General features: G+C 47.7%; 1 pseudogene; it reads right to left on the reverse strand.

Moving 5' to 3' along the window:
* Positions 1–12718, reverse strand: part of LOC123998086 — a 73756-nt pseudogene extending 61038 nt beyond the window's left edge.
* Between the last annotated feature and the right edge of the window lie 2986 nt (positions 12719–15704).

Here is a 15704-nt window from a genome sequence, read left to right on the forward strand (position 1 = left end):
GAATGGGTTCTCACAGTAAGGATCGGTCAGAATGGGTTCTCACAGTAAGGATCGGTCAGAATGGGTTCTCACAGTAAGGATCGGTCAGAATGGGTTCTCACAGTAAGGATCGGTCAGAATGGGTTCTCACAGTAAGGATCGGTCAGAATGGGTTCTCACAGTAAGGATCGGTCAGAATGGGGTCTCACAGTAAGGATCAGTACACATGGGGTCTTACAGTAAGGATCAGTACACATGGGGTCTTACAGTAAGGATCAGTACACATGGGGTCTTACAGTAAGGATCAGTACACATGGGGTCTTACAGTAAGGATCAGTACACATGGGGTCTTACAGTAAGGATCAGTACACATGGGGTCTTGCAGTAAGGATCAGTACACATGGGGTCTTGCAGTAAGGATCAGTACACATGGGGTCTTGCAGTAAGGATCAGTACACATGGGGTCTTGCAGTAAGGATCAGTACACATGGGGTCTTACAGTAAGGATCAGTACACATGGGGTCTTACAGTAAGGATCAGTACACATGGGGTCTTACAGTAAGGATCAGTACACATGGGGTCTTACAGTAAGGATCAGTACACATGGGGTCTTACAGTAAGGATCAGTACACATGGGGTCTTACAGTAAGGATCAGTACACATGGGGTCTTACAGTAAGGATCAGTACACATGGGGTCTTACAGTAAGGATCAGTACACATGGGGTCTTACAGTAAGGATCAGTACACATGGGGTCTTACAGTAAGGATCAGTACACATGGGGTCTTACAGTAAGGATCAGTACACATGGGGTCTTACAGTAAGGATCAGTACACATGGGGTCTTACAGTAAGGATCAGTACACATGGGGTCTTACAGTAAGGATCAGTACACATGGGGTCTTACAGTAAGGATCAGTACACATGGGGTCTTACAGTAAGGATCAGTACACATGGGGTCTTACAGTAAGGATCAGTACACATGGGGTCTTGCAGTAAGGATCAGTACACATGGGGTCTTGCAGTAAGGATCAGTACACATGGGGTCTTACAGTAAGGATCAGTACACATGGGGTCTTACAGTAAGGATCAGTACACATGGGGTCTTACAGTAAGGATCAGTACACATGGGCTCTTACAGTAAGGATCAGTACACATGGGGTCTTACAGTAAGGATCAGTACACATGGGCTCTTACAGTGTGATGCCCTCAACGTGACCAGAACCACAGGGTTAATCTGGTAGATTAGCAGTGTGAGTTACACCGTGCTATAAATGGAAACAAACACCACCACAGGTTAGGATTTGGTGTGTGAGTGTGTGCTGGGTGGTGCCGGCTGGGTCGGGGTCAACCCAGGTCTATGCAGGGTTGTGGGTGGTGAAATGAAAGGTGTGATGTGAGGCTGGATGGAGCAGCAGAGGTATTTAGAGGAGCTGATGGTGCGCCAGGGATCACGGTTACCTGATCTCCGCAGGTGTGTGTGTGTGTGTGTGTGTCTGGCGTCAAGCTCAGATCAGTTTCAGTGGCACAGCCAGTGCTGTGAGGAGAAAGGAGCAGCGATACACTAGACACACACACTAACAAATAACACACATGCCTTCTCTGTCAGATGACTAAACTCTCTCACACACTTTCTGTGTCTCATATGTAATACATAGTCAAACATGTTGGCTCTGTAATATAGCGATATTATATTGCAAAGCTGAGTAACAGTGCAGCTTGCCACACCCTGATTAGTTCCACTGAACCAGACAGGAACATCACCTGAGATGCCTGCCTGCCCACCCGCCCGCCCGCCTATGTGAGAGAGGGTTTTGTTTTCCTCCAATGTGAAATGCAGCAGACGGCAACTATTAACTTTCTAAAGCAGGAATGTGGGAAATGGACCGCGAGAGTCGACCACACACCATCAAGTGGTCAAGGGTAAAGCTTTGAGGGCCAGTCAAGGGCAGAGTAGGGCTGAGAATTGCCAGGGACCTCACGATAAGATATTATCACAAAATGTAGCTGCCGATACGATATGTGTTGCGATTTTCACGATTCTATATATATATATATATATATTGTAATTCGATACTGTGATTTTATTGCAATTCGATGTTCCAAACATATTGCTCACCATATGTCTGCTGCAGGAGGACAAGAGAGAGTCATGAGAAAACAAGTTTTGATAAATCATGGAAATAAAAGTGTTGAAAACAAATTCTCTTTATTTAAAAAGAAGTCTGAGAACAAGCTATGAAGAATTACACTGGAGTTTTGGTGCAGGTACTGCCAACCGGCGCAAAAATAATATTGCGATATTGTCAAAACTATTTTTGCATGCCTAAAATATCTATTATTTAGAACGCAAGTACAGGTATTCGGACACGACGGCAGAGCGAGGGACAGAGAGAGGGGCAGATCGAAGGGCAGAGAAAGGGGCAGAGAAAGGGGCAGAAAGAGGGGCAGAGAAAGGGGCAGAGAAAGGGGCAGAGAAAGGGGCAGAGAGAGGGGCAGAGAAAGCGAGAAAGGGGCAGAGAAAGGGGGGCAGAGAAAGGGGCAGAGAGAGGGGCGGAGCGAGGGGCAGAGAAAGGGGCAGAGAGAGGGGCGGAGGTGCGAGGGGGCAGAGAAGAGGGGCAGAGCGAGGGGCAGAGACAGGGGCAGAGACAGGGGGCAGAGACAGGGGCAGAGACAGGGGCAGAAAGAGGGGCGAGGGGGCAGAGCGAGGGGGCAGAGCGAGAGAGGCAGAGCGAGAAAGGGGCAGAGAGAGGGGCGGAGCGAGGGGCAGGGGGGCAGAGCGAGGGGCAGAGACAGGGGCAGAGACAGGGGCAGAGCGAGGGGCAGAGACAGGGGCAGAGAGGGGGCAGAGCGAGGGGGCAGAGGGGCAGAGAGAGGGAGCAGAGAGGGGCAGAGAGAGGGGCAGAGAGAGGGGCAGAGAGAGGGGCAGAGAGAGGGGCAGAGCGAGGGGCAGAGCGAGGGGCAGAGAGAGGGGCAGAGAAAGGGGCAGAGAGAGGGGCAGAGAGAGGGGCAGAGCGAGGGGCAGAGCGAGGGGCAGAGCGAGGGGCAGTCTCTCCTCTTGTCAAGCAGCCTCCAACCCCTGAGCTGCATCACTTCATTATGAGTACAATAAGAGGTTCCACTAACCCCACACACAAACAGACAACGCATGCACACACAATGGCCACTCCAGAGACAGGGATCTCACCAGCCACACACACCAGACCAGAGACAGGGATCTCACCAGCCACACACTCCAGACCAGAGACAGTGATCTCACCAGCCACACACTCCAGACCAGAGACAGGGATCTCACCAGCCACACACACCAGACCAGAAACAGGGATCTCACCAGCCACACACACCAGACCAGAGACAGGGATCTCACCAGCCACACACTCCAGACCAGAGACAGGGATCTCACCAGCCACACACACCAGACCAGAGACAGGGATCTCACCAGCCACACACACCAGACCAGAAACAGGGATCTCACCAGCCACACACACCAGACCAGAAACAGGGATCTCACCAGCCACACACACCAGACCAGAGACAGGGATCTCACCAGCCACACACTCCAGACCAGAGACAGTGATCTCACCAGCCACACACTCCAGACCAGAGACAGGGATCTCACCAGCCACACACACCAGACCAGAAACAGGGATCTCACCAGACACACACACCAGACCAGAGATGGGGAGAAGAGAAGGAACCGGAGAGAGACGGAGAGGGGTCGAGGGAGAAGGAACCAGAGAGAGACAGAGAGGGGTCGAGGGAGAAGGAACCAGAGAGAGACAGAGAGGGGTCGAGGGAGAAGGAACCAGAGAGAGACAGAGAGGGGTCGAGGGAGAAGGAACCAGAGAGAGACAGAGAGGGGTCGAGGGAGAAGGAACCAGAGAGAGAGACAGAGAGGGGTCGAGGGAGAAGGAACCAGAGAGAGACAGAGAGGGGTCGAGGGAGAAGGAACCAGAGAGAGACAGAGAGGGGTCGAGGGAGAAGGAACCAGAGAGAGACAGAGAGGGGTCGAGGGAGAAGGAACCAGAGAGAGACAGAGAGGGGTCGAGGGAGAAGGAACCAGAGAGAGACAGAGAGGGGTCGAGGGAGAAGGAACCAGAGAGAGACAGAGAGGGGTCGAGGGAGAAGGAACCAGAGAGAGACAGAGAGGGGTCGAGGGAGAAGGAACCAGAGAGAGACAGAGGGGTCGAGGGAGAAGGAACCAGAGAGAGAGAGACAGAGGGGTCGAGGGAGAAGGAACCAGAGAGAGAGAGACAGAGGGGTCGAGGGAGAAGGAACCAGAGAGAGAGAGACAGAGGGGTCGAGGGAGAAGGAACCAGAGAGAGAGAGACAGAGGGGTCGAGGGAGAAGGAACCAGAGAGAGACAGAGAGGGGTTGAGGGAGAAGGAACCGGAGAGAGACAGAGAGGGGTTGAGGGAGAAGGAACCGGAGAGAGACAGAGGGGTTGAGGGAGAAGGAAACTCCATATGAAGTGTCCCCATATAAACACAGCCGCACCAGACCACAGTGATTACAGCAGAGTGTGTGTGTGTGTGTGTGTGTGTGTGTGTGTGTGTGTGTGTGTGTGTGTGTGTGTGTGTGTGTGTGTGTGTGTGTGTGTGTGTGTGTGTGTGTGTGTGTGTGTGTGTGTGTGTGTGTGTGTGTGTGTGTGTGTGTGTGTGTGTGTGTGTGTGTGTGTGTGTTTCGCACCCAGACCCCAGCCTTCCTCCTGCCTGCCCTGTCACTGTGGCGAAAGTGACTGACTACTACTAACCCATTGCATCCCTGGGTCAGTAGTAGTCATATTACTGGTACCTAATCATTATCACCACCCTTTATCTCATTCCCAACCCCAGGCTTGGTGATACGGTGCCTTATCAACAGGTCCAGGACCTGTCTTCCTGTGTCATGTCGGTTCTATTCTTTCTAGTCTTAATAGCTAACCATGGACAAAGCCTGATTTCAGATCAGTTGACCTAATGTAACCTCTCAGATAATATAATTCATGCTAAATCAATTTACCAAACACTATCATCAATTGTTAGGAGGATACCAGTGATTGGCACTCATTAAAAATCAGGAAATAGACTATTTGACCATTTCCATTATAAGGATAAAACAGGTATGCTATATTCCTGATAAGAGTTCCTGATTTTCAGGCCTGAATAAAATAGTAATTCCTTATTACTCAGAATGGAAAAATCACAGCATCAACAGGTTAGTGTCTGGTAACATTAGACACATAGCGACCAGGCAGAGTGTCCTGTCTGATAGAACAGAGAGACAGATCCATAAATAAAGAAGATTACAGAACAAATCATCTCTATCTACAAACTATTAGATGTCTATCCAATATTGCTATATCCTATTTATAACATTCTCATTCTGGCAATGTACATAGATTGTAATGAGTGGAGAGGCGTTTGTTAAGGGTTAAAACTCCTAACCAGGCCTACAGAGCACAGCAACAGGACAACTGGAGAGTGAGTGAGAGATAAAGGCCTGCTGGGATTAAAGCCTCATAATAATGTGCCTATTTAAAGTCTCTATTAGCAGGGCAGATTTGTGGTTAGATAATGCCTTGGTTAAAGCTCAACTGTGTTTGTCAACGCGGTTAAGAGAGCGAAGGAGTGGGACTTGCACACGCACGGACACACAACACACACACACAAGGTCGACACACTTTCACGTGAACGCGAACACAAACCCAACAACAGCACGTTATACACGTGTACATGACACCGCTCAAACACACTCACTCTGGTATACACACATCCAATACATACACACACTAGTCTTGGGTACACACACATTCTCTGACATACAACCAAGCACACACACTAGTAAAAGGGCCACTTCTGGTGGGACGTGGTGATGTCATCAGCCTCCCTCAGGGCTGTTTCTCTGGGGTAGGGGTGTAATGGAGTGTGGCAGAAAGGGAAGGGGTAGAGGATACAGAGGAGAGCAGAAGCGATGGGGCTCTATATAAGGCATGGCTCTATATAAATCACAGAGCCACTACAGAACAGGCATGGCTCTATATAAACCACAGAGCCACTACAGACCAGGCATGGCTCTATATAAACCACAGAGCCACTACAGACCAGGCATGGCTCTATATAAACCACAGAGCCACTACAGACCAGGCATGGCTCTATATAAACCACAGAGCCACTACAGAACAGGCATGGCTCTATATAAACCACAGAGCCACTACAGAACAGGCATGGCTCTATATAAACCACAGAGCCACTACAGAACAGGCATGGCTCTATATAAACCACAGAGCCACTACAGAACAGGCATGGCTCTATATAAACCACAGAGCCACTACAGAACAGGCATGGCTCTATATAAACCACAGAGCCACTACAGAACAGGCATGGCTCTATATAAACCACAGAGCCACTACAGAACAGGCATGGCTCTATATAAACCACAGAGCCACTACAGAACAGGCATGGCTCTATATAAACCACAGAGCCACTACAGAACAGGCATGGCTCTATATAAACCACAGAGCCACTACAGAACAGGCATGGCTCTATATAAACCACAGAGCCACTACAGAACAGGCATGGCTCTATATAAACCACAGAGCCACTACAGAACAGGCATGGCTCTATATAAACCACAGAGCCACTACAGAACAGGCATGGCTCTATATAAGCCACAGAGCCACTACAGAACAGGCATGGCTCTATATAAGCCACAGAGCCACTACAGAACAGGCATGGCTCTATATAAGCCACAGAGCCACTACAGAACAGGCATGGCTCTATATAAACCACAGAGCCACTACAGAACAGGCATGGCTCTATATAAACCACAGAGCCACTACAGAACAGGCATGGCTCTATATAAACCACAGAGCCACTACAGAACAGACATGGCTCTATATAAGCCACAGAGCCACTACAGAACAGACATGGCTCTATATAAGCCACAGAGCCACTACAGAACAGGCATGGCTCTATATAAGCCACAGAGCCACTACAGAACAGGCATGGCTCTATATAAGCCACAGAGCCACTACAGAACAGGCATGGCTCTATATAAGCCACAGAGCCACTACAGAACAGACATGGCTCTATATAAACCACAGAGCCACTACAGAACAGGCATGGCTCTATATAAACCACAGAGCCACTACAGAACAGGCATGGCTCTATATAAACCACAGAGCCACTACAGAACAGACATGGCTCTATATAAGCCACAGAGCCACTACAGAACAGGCATGGCTCTATATAAGCCACAGAGCCACTACAGAACAGGCATGGCTCTATATAAGCCACAGAGCCACTACAGAACAGGCATGGCTCTATATAAGCCACAGAGCCACTACAGAACAGGCATGGCTCTATATAAGCCACAGAGCCACTACAGAACAGACATGGCTCTATATAAACCACAGAGCCACTACAGAACAGGCATGGCTCTATATAAACCACAGAGCCACTACAGAACAGGCATGGCTCTATATAAACCACAGAGCCACTACAGAACAGACATGGCTCTATATAAGCCACAGAGCCACTACAGAACAGACATGGCTCTATATAAGCCACAGAGCCACTACAGAACAGGCATGGCTCTATATAAACCACAGAGCCACTACAGAACAGACATGGCTCTATATAAGCCACAGAGCCACTACAGAACAGGCATCACTGTTGTGTTGTACAAAACAAAAGAACCACATTATTCTTGGGAGAGAACACCCCCATAAGATAGAGGCCTGCTTCATCTCAAGTCCCTGTGATGTCAGGCATAGCCTTTATTTTAGTGAAATAAATACAAATATGCAGAGTTGGCATTAAATGTGACTGAGCTTCCTGATGTTGTATGTATGGGGGAAGCTGGTTAGTTATGTGCTTAACAACTTGCAAGAGAGAGCAGGAACAAACTTATGCCTGAATTTCAGGAATGAGCAGACTTAACTAGTGAGCTTCATGGTCCCTGTTTGACCTATTTGGAATCCCCATATAATCATGGCCTCTTTTTACAGTGTCATCATTCACAGTTGTTCACCTTTAATAGGCCTCAGACTACAAACCAGCTGACACATTGACTGCAGCCACATGTGTTGCATGCTTGATACAGAGAATATTTATGATTAGCTTGAGTTGATCATACCACCCAGCCTTCTCTGATCTTTTGTCACATTAGGCCAATATCACGTTACATCTCAAAACAACACTCATGTCTCCCTCACTAGCTTTAAGCACCAGCTGTCAGAGCAGCTCACCGATCACTGCACCTGTACATAGCTCATCTGTAAATAGCCCATCCAACTACCTCATCCCCATACTGTTATTTATTTATTTGCTCATTGGCACCCCAGTATCTCTACTTGCACACTCATCTTCTGCACATCTATCACTCCAGTGTTTAATTGCTAAATTGTAATTATTTCGCCACTATGGTCTATTTATTGCCTTACCTCTCTTATCCTACCTCATTTGCACACATTGTATAAAGATTTTTCTATTGTATTATTGACTGTGTGTTTGTTTATTCCATGTGTAACTCTGTGTTGTTGTTTGTGTCGCACTGCTTTGCTTTATCTTGGACAGGTCTCAGTTGTAAATGAGAACTTGTTCTCAACTAGCCTACCTGGTTAAATAAAGGTGAAATATATATATTTTTTAAACAAGTGCAAAACCAAAACATGCAAAACTTCATCACTAATTAGACAGATTTTTCTCATACTACTTGACTATAGACCTACACAACATCTAAGATGAATCAGACAGGGATGACATGATTATCAGTCACCTTCAATATGAAAGCGTGTCGCTGATAGTGAAATGATACTAATCTAACACACAGCAGAGAAACAAACTCTGACCACTTCCTCTTCCGATGCCGTACAGTACAAACCCACCTGCACCAGATATCGACACGGGCCATTCACACAGACACCGTGAAGTCAGGCGTCGCACTGTGTGAAAGCCGCAAGGCCAGAGTATAGGTACAGTTCACTTCACGCTCTTGAGTAAAAACAATGCGATGCAGTAATGGCCAATTGTCATTCATTTGTTTCAGTTTGAGTGGTAGTGTTGGTACAGTGATTGAGTCGGTGCAGACTGGACAGATGCATTAACATGGGAATTATGTTGATCGGTGGGTGTGAATGAAGTGAAGGGTGCGGTCGTCCCGACCCGTTCAGGAAGCCATGATGGATTGTGTAGATAGAATGGTGGTGTGGCAAATGTATATAGGTCTGGAATCAATTTCACACATTATAGTGCCGGCACGTGTTTTTAAACACAAACAAATGTAACAATGCAATGGTCGCTGCACCTTTGATGATTTCCATAAAACGGTTTCCCAGCCAGTGATCTGTGAGCTACAGTCTTACTTGTGGGGGGTGCTAGCATAACCAGAGGTGACTCCCCCGACAGATTTAATACTGGCTCACCCAATCAGGCTGGCCTAAAATATATAGATTTTAAATTAACTAAATTAACTTGAATTGTTGGTTGTATTGTCTCCTGATATTCAGAAATGAACATGATTAGTTGGTTGTTGTCTCCTGATTAAGAAATGTTTCATGTGTAGTAGGGAGTTCTTGGGATCGAGCCTAATTGGTTATATCTCAGTTACATGGTAATTAACAAGCACATAGCCTACAGTTGAGAAGTCCGCAATTTGGCAAATATGAAATAGCTGATGTGGAGTTGTGGCTGTCAGTGAGACGCATCTGACCTGAGCCCTAGGACCATGCCCCAGGACTACCTGACATGATGACTCCTTGCTGTCCCCAGTCCACCTGGCCATGCTGCTGCTCCAGTTTCAACTGTTCTGCCTTACTATTATTTGACCATGCTGGTCATTTATGAACATTTGAACATCTTGGCCATGTTCTGTTATAAACTCCACCCGGCACAGCCAGAAGAGGACTGGCCACCCCACATATGCTCTCTCTAATTCTCTCTTTCTTTCTCCCTCTCTCTCTGACGACCTGAGCCCAAGGACCGTGCCCCAGGACGACCTGACATGATGACTCCTTGCTGTCCCCAGTCCACCTGACTGTGCTGCTGCTCCAGTTTCAACTGTTCTGCCTTGTTATTATTCGACCATGCTGGTCATTTATGAACATTTGAACATCTTGGCCATGTTCTGTTATAATCTCCACCCGGTACAGCCAGAAGAGGACTGACCACCCCACATAGCCTGGTTCCTCTCTAGGTTTCTTCCTAGGTTTTGGCCTTTCTAGGGAGTTTTTCCTAGCCACCGTGCTTCTACACCTGCATTACTTGCTGTTTGGGGTTTTAGGCTGGGTTTCTGTACAGCACTTTGAGATATCAGCTGATGTACGAAGGGCTATATAAATACAATTTGATTGATCTATAGCCATAGGCCTGTCGCAATATTTCAAAATTCAATTGCGGGATAAACACAAACGTCACATATATTCCAAATGATTTAAGTGTGAAGTGTAGTATATTACCGTTAGTAGGATACACCAGGACTAATATATTGGCATTAATGGAGAGTGTCGACCATATCTCTGGTGAGTGGGCATATTCACTGTCTTTATCACTGGGGAGACAGTGCCAGTGGAGAGTTTAGGGCAACAATTTCCTACGCCATTGTAGATGGACGTCATATTGTACAATTTGTCTCCCCTTTTCGTAGGCCGAGATTAGATGGGTACATTGAAGACAAGGTTGTTTCTATTGATCCTAGCTTGTCAGTGTCAGCAGAGTAGCCTAGGCCTAACCTGTCATTTCTGTAGTAGGCTATTAAAGATTCTGCTAATGTCTCCAGACATGTAAAGTGTTGTAAAATGTGTTTATAAAAGGCCCTTCTTCCCCACTGGATCCTGTAACTAGGGCGGAGCTGCTTCCCCAAACATTAAACTCAAGCGCCACCTATGATGCTGTGTATTTCATTGTTTGTTTACCGTCAGACTCCAAACTCTGTTTTGTCAGTCACTTTTACTCAGCCCCAGCCATTTCTGCCTACGTTACTGATCATAATTAGAGTGAAAGCGAGATTAAACGTTTAATTGCTAGAAATATGCCTAAAGCGTTACTGTAAACTGCAAGCATATCAGAAACGGCAGGATTTATTCTAACGAGATAGCCTCCTTCGAAAATGACAGTCCCTCTCCATTGAAACGTTCACCCGTCTCTCTAGCTCCGCGGCCTTCATAACCAACCAAGCATGGCGTCCTCACAAAGTAAACCCAAAACATTATTCACTGGCATTTTCACGGGTCTAACTAAATCTATGTATTGTGCGAATGACAACTTAATCTGAACGGTGAATTAAGGGTGAATTTGACCGATTTAAGAGGCTTCGAAAACCTGTCCACAGACTTTCTACGAACGGGTGAGGGGAAAATCCCAACATGGATTCCGCAACATTCCACGGCTGGGTCCGCACAGTTACTTTGCAGAACTTATTGAAGCACGATACAAACAAAGCACGAATTAATCAGATTCGATTATGACAGGGTCGTACATAAAACTACATTTGATGTTTCTGATCAAATATATCCTGAATGTGGCTAAATGTGGACACATATGTAAAAGCCAATTCAACCAAACAGCGGAGAAATAGGAACTTGACCGGATGCATAGGATGACAAACAAACAAAACCCTGTAAATGATCAAATTTGACAAAACTCTTAAACAACCCCGGTAGATAGGTCTAATCTTCCGTCAAGTGTCTGGTTCATATGATTAACGACAACTCAACCCATCGTTTAATTTCCTTTTCGAGTATTAAAAGTGGATGTCCGCTTGCAAAAGCTTCCATTTTGAATGTCTCACTACTAAATAAACTCAACTTCAGCTACAGCAACAGGTCGACAATCAATCCACATCGACATATTACCAGCAAACTAGACACAGTAAGTATAAACAACACTTTTGCATCAACTTCAGTTGTACCAACTTATCAAACATAACTGGAGAACGTGTTGAATACTGTGTAGCTACAATGCAATGAACTCACGTCAGCTAGCTGTCAAATGCACGGCTAATGTTAGCCAGCTAACCAGCTAGTTAAATGTATTTAACAACCTGTATGACTTTTGTTCACCACTTAATAATTGACAACAACAGACCGAACAACTGGCGAAGACAACCAGCAAGTTCATGATCAAGTTCATCCGGACAAAAGTGATCGACTTGTGTTTTGCACAAACTTACCCGAATCTCCGGGGGTTTTCATTTTGAGTGTTGCAGGGTAGTTTACGTTAGCTAGCGAGCTTGGTGGATCTCAAGTCAGTAGCGTTCGTGGAAGGAAAAGTCGTCTCCCTCTGAGCCCTTCGTTTGGTTCGGAATGGAACAACGAGGGGGGGACAGGCTAACGTTAAACTTTCCACTGTTGCTCCACTCGCGGGCCCCTTTGCTTCCACTTTCTTTCCCAATACCCCCTTCCTCAACTGTAGCGATCGGGGTAACGTTACTTTCCCCGAATCGCAGTCAGTTGATGTAGCTCACTGCTGTTTGTCCCACGGCAACTTCGCCTTGTCCTGTTCGAGGTGCAGCGGAACACGGTCAACCGTCCTGACAAGCACACGACCGAAAACCCGTATCTTTCCTTGTTTGCATATACTTTCACGAACTGTCGAGTTGTTTACTCCATCTCAACCGCTTCTTCCCGGTTGTTTGACATATTGTCGCTAAAATAACCGTTCCGTAGAGTACCAGTAGTCCTCTCTTTAGACTTTCTTTCTTCCTCCACTCACTAACATTCTCTACTCTGTGGCTACTCTTTCTCCTCCCCCTGGTTCCTCTCTCGGGTGTCGTGTTTCGCTCTCTCCTCACCGGGCCGCCCACACTGACAGGGAGAGGGGGGCTCTAAGGGGCGGGTCACACCCACTCACCACGATCCAGGGTGGCGTCACTGCTGCGGCGTCGCCATAGAGACCGCCACAGCCACACTGCCGTGGTGACGACATATCCGCTTCCTACGATTCTAGGCCGTCATCACGTTACTTTACGTCAATCGCAGGTACTTTCTTCTAATGATCTCTTTTAATGTCATGGTAATTCGATCAATTGATGTGGCCAGATTATTAAACCACTGTACAAATGCACAAAGCATTATATCACTAGACTCTGAGCATATTGCAACAGGAACTAAACCTATACAGACTTCCCCCTCTATTTCACATTACATTTACATTACATTTAAGTCATTTAGCAGACGCTCTTATCCAGAGCGACTTACAAATTGGTGCATTCACCTTATGACATCCAGTGGGACAGTCACTTAACAATAGTGCATCTAAAACTTAGGGGGGGGTGGGGTGAGAGGGATTACTTAACCTATCCTAGGTATTCCTTAAAGAGGTGGGGTTTCAGGTGTCTCCGGAAGGTGGTGATTGACTCCGCTGTCCTGGCGTCGTGAGGGAGTTTGTTCCACCATTGGGGGGGCCAGGGCAGCGAACAGTTTTGACTGGGCTGAGCGGGAGCTGTACTTCCTCAGTGGTAGGGAGGCGAGCAGGCCAGAGGTGGATGAACGCAGTGCCCTTGTTTGGGTGTAGGGCCTGATCAGAGCCTGGAGGTACTGAGGTGCCGTTCCCCTCACAGCTCCGTAGGCAAGCACCATGGTCTTGTAGCGGATGCGAGCTTCAACTGGAAGCCAGTGGAGAGAACGGAGGAGCGGGGTGACGTGAGAGAACTTGGGAAGGTTGAACACCAGACGGGCTGCGGCGTTCTGGATGAGTTGAAGGGGTTTAATGGCACAGGCAGGGAGCCCAGCCAACAGCGAGTTGCAGTAATCCAGACGGGAGATGACAAGTGCCTGGATTAGGACCTGCGCCGCTTCCTGTGTGAGGCAGGGTCGTACTCTGCGGATGTTGTAGAGCATGAACCTACAGGAACGGGCCACCGCCTTGATGTTAGTTGAGAACGACAGGGTGTTGTCCAGGATCACGCCAAGGTTCTTGGCGCTCTGGGAGGAGGACACAATGGAGTTGTCGACCGTGATGGCGAGATCATGGAACGGGCAGTCCTTCCCGGGAGGAAGAGCAGCTCCGTCTTGCCGAGGTTCAGCTTGAGGTGGTGATCCGTCATCCACACTGATATGTCTGCCAGACATGCAGAGATGCGATTCGCCACCTGGTCATCAGAAGGGGGAAAGGAGAAGATTAATTGTGTGTCGTCTGCATAGCAATGATAAGAGAGACCATGTGAGGTTATGACAGAGCCAAGTGACTTGGTGTATAGCGAGAATAGGAGAGGGCCAAGAACAGAGCCCTGGGGGACACCAGTGGTGAGAGCGCGTGGTGAGGAGACAGATTCTCGCCACGCCACCTGGTAGGAGCGACCTGTCAGGTAGGACGCAATCCAAGCGTGGGCCGCGCCGGAGATGCCCAACTCGGAGAGGGTGGAGAGGAGGATCTGATGGTTCACAGTATCGAAGGCAGCCGATAGATCTAGAAGGATGAGAGCAGAGGAGAGAGAGTTAGCTTTAGCAGTGCGGAGCGCCTCCGTGATACAGAGGAGAGCAGTCTCAGTTGGTCTATTACACCCCTTCTGCCTTTGGTGGCAGTGATGGGATAGTCCCTGGGCCCCTGTGGTCTCAGACCTTTTAGAAAGCGTAGGCCTTCCTTTGAACACCACGTGGGGCTGCCTCTGAAACCGAGAGACGATCATATCCAAAATATAATATATATCACCTTATAAAATGTCCATCTTCATGGCCTACATGCATGGCGCCAGCTCGCTATATTTGTCATCAGCTAGCTAGGAGAAAGTATTGCAAATATACAACCTGGTGTCTTGTCACTCAGGCACTAGTCTGTGGCACTGATGCAGAACTGTCACATTGTCAACAAGTGCATGTGAGAGAGGTGGTATCATACATGGCAGGTGAAGTGTGTCTCATGAGCCCCATGTACAACCCCAGCTGCTCATAAGAACAGTCCAGTAAAGGGTGTGTGTGTGTGTGTGTGTGTGTGTGTGTGTGTGTGTGTGTGTGTGTGTGTGTGTGTGTGTGTGTGTGTGTGTGTGTGTGTGTGTGTGTGTGTGTGTGTGTGTGTGTGTGTGTGTGTGTGTGTGTGTGTGTGTGTGTGTGTGTGTGTGTGATACAGACCAATTCGCAGGGACATCAACAGGATAACAATGCTGTGTAAAACAAAGTAAACAACCACTCTTCCCATGGTGGGATTTACAAACAGGATCTCCCTGTCCTCCACTAGCTATTCTTCAGGAGGGCAGGAAACTCACTCTGTTTTCCCAGATAAGCATCAGAGTGCTGGGAGAGCGGTTCTCTCTGGGATCATTCCCAAATCCAGGAAACGGCGAGCACCATCCCGTCCTGTCTCTTCCTGAGCAGAAGGGCCAGCCTAGTGTTTTCCCACACCAGTACTCCCTGTCAACCACATTAAGGAACATTAGCCACAGCTTTGTTTTCTTGCCCTCCTCTTTCTCTTTCTGTCTCGCTCTCTCACTCTTCATCTCTGTCCTCACTCACTTTCTCTGCCTCTGTCTCTCTAGTCTTCTCTTTTATTCTGTTGTCCTGTTTGTCCTGTTTGTCCGTCCACCTCTCCTCCTGTCTCCATATCGCTCTTTCATTTGAAGAGCACTTCAGCATCCCCCAAGTTCTTCACAGAGGAAGTATGGTTGGAGAGAGATGAAGAATAAAGGAAAAGAGTGAGTCGGGGATGAAACATGAAATTTAACCATGAAAACTGTGGAGAACAAATGGCCTTTCTGTCCATCTATCAATTGCTCACGTGTGTGTGTGTGCATTCATGTGTACGAGTGTCCACCC

The sequence above is a fragment of the Oncorhynchus gorbuscha genome, linkage group LG15 (genome assembly GCF_021184085.1).
Source record: "Oncorhynchus gorbuscha isolate QuinsamMale2020 ecotype Even-year linkage group LG15, OgorEven_v1.0, whole genome shotgun sequence".
NCBI lineage: Eukaryota > Metazoa > Chordata > Actinopteri > Salmoniformes > Salmonidae > Oncorhynchus > Oncorhynchus gorbuscha.